The sequence below is a fragment of the Vigna unguiculata genome, chromosome 7 (genome assembly GCF_037176805.1).
Source record: "Vigna unguiculata cultivar grain cowpea cultivar isolate G323 ecotype 2 chromosome 7, ASM3717680v1, whole genome shotgun sequence".
NCBI lineage: Eukaryota > Viridiplantae > Streptophyta > Magnoliopsida > Fabales > Fabaceae > Vigna > Vigna unguiculata.
The window spans coordinates 27,638,271-27,640,696 of NC_140798.1; positions in this window are offsets into that span (position 1 = coordinate 27,638,271).

The following is a 2,426-nucleotide window of genomic DNA, read 5'->3' on the forward strand; positions in this document are numbered from 1 at the left end:
TGCAGTTATTCATCACCGCCAGGCACCTCAACAGAACCCGAAAAACTGGATAAAATTACAGGCGTCGCCTGGCGGTCGAGAATTTATCGCCAGGCGGTTCTTCTTGAAAAACCCAGTATACACTACACTGGGATGAGCCGCCTGGCGGCCATGAACGACCCCCATGCGGTTTCTGGAAATTTTCCAGAACACGACAATTTCCGAAACAAGCAAAGCATACACGTTCAATTCAACACACATTTCATGCAATCAATATTTAAACAAAAAACTAACGAGTAAAACTCCCCTAACCCGGTATCCTTTGCTTAAAACTTTGACACTTTGAAATTTCTCCCTTGATCACCAATGACCCTCCTTGGTTCTTCTCAATTCAGCCTCAATGCTCCCCTCAACACTCTCAATCCTCACAAACACTCAATTTTCGCACTTCTCTCCCTATGCTTTAAGAGATTGTTTTCCAACCCTCTTGGCTGCTAGGGTTTCATCTACCCTTTTATATTCAAGCCAAAACTAAGTTTAGCAAAAATAAAGTTTAATTTAGGTTCTCCAAGGTTTGAACCCATAACCATGCCAAAGCCAAGTCTATGCTAAACCATCAAGCCAATTCATGTTTCTTGCTAACTAATATAATTCAAGGATTATATCATCCCACAACATGATCACATATATAAAAATAATGCAAATAATTAACACATAAATGTCATACATAAGACTTGAACCCAAGTACTCTCAACCATTTGAGCTAGTACTTTTCCACGTCATATGATTTAGAATTCAATGCCATAAAGGCTTCCACTACCCAGATTTATTAATTAATTATTTATTTAATTAATTAAATTTCACGGGTCTTACCGTTTGACTTTTCAAATACAAAGCAAGTACCCTTCTTTAAGGTAAGGTTAGATTCATTGTAATGTGAAAATTTATTTATTTTTTTCTTGTGATTAAGTTTTTTCTCATACCTTTTTAGAGTTGGTTTGTCTTCTACCATATTTATCTTGGATAATGTCTTAGCTCTTCCAACAACACATTTTTCTTTTGTTGGTATCTTTGAGTGATAATTTTGTTTTATTTTTATTAGAAGTTTTGAAATAAATTCATTAGGTAGGGCTAGTTCTCTTCTATAATATCTTTAACTATTTATGGTACTCGTTAATTTGTATCTTGATGTTCTTTACTTCGATCATCTCTCAACCATAGTACTTTCTGATAACGAACTAACAAAATCTTCCGTGATGTATTTGAGAATAGGAGAAGTCAAGATATCTTTATCTTGCTTATAGGAGCAATACACATAAAACGAATCATTAGACAATGCACTAATAAAAAGGTGACATGCCTTATTCGCATGGGTCCAGTCTTCAATTTGTTTTACAAGAGTACTACAGTCGAGTTTGGAAGTGGTAAAAGCAAAGATAGTTGCATACTTGTCTAATAGAGCAAGTAGGCATTCCTGCTAGAATTGAAAGTTTTGACCAGTGAAAACTTACAATTTTTGAAACATTATAGCAAGGTTTTGCAAACATGGTATAGGTCATGAAACATCATTTGGCTTCTCCAATGTAGAGTTGTTGTCGATGTCCATGCCATCAACCCTAAGTCCTTATGAATGTTGTGAAAAGCTTATGAGAACACGAGCAAGATTAGTTTCCTAAGGCATGGATGATCACTATTCTTAAGGACTTATTCGTGAGGTGTTGCACAAGCTCCCTAGGTTACACTAGGAACTTATCAAGTGTTTTCAAGGAACTTAAAACTAGTAAGCAAGTTTGTAAGAACAAATAATCCCAGGATATGATGGAGGTGTGTTTGGAGGAGAGTATAAGCACCTATTTATATATGGAGAATAAGGTATAGAAACCTCATTGTACCGCACCTAGCCAAACTCAACCAAGTAAACAGTATACACATCAAAACCACCTAGTCTCTAGTACCCGGACACCACCAGCACAAGCCATCTAGGCAGGTAGCCGGTCGAAACCGACTACTTGCCTAGAACGTTAACTAACATCAATGTCCCGCCTTCAATAGACCTCTAGGGCCTGTTTCGGGGCCCTGGCCCACTCATGGCCCAAGCTGGGGCCCAAGTCAAAACCCAGCCCATGCGATGGTCAAACGTCATTAATGTTCTATAAATACGCGTGGACCCCATCATTTAAAGGTACGCATTCATTAATCACTGATTTGACTCTCTGAGAGCTTTGACTAACTTGAGCTTTGGAGATTCTTCTGCAGGTAACCCCTCCTGGGTTCAAGTTGACATGTATCGACCGGGAAGAGGCCAACTGAAGAGATAGCGGACTACATGGTAAGGTGATGCTTGTGTCTAACCTCTTATTTGTTCTCTGCAGGAACAATTGGCGCCCACCGTGGGGCACGAGACGAACACCTTTAGTACCCGTTTTTCTCTGAAGATGGTTTCTACC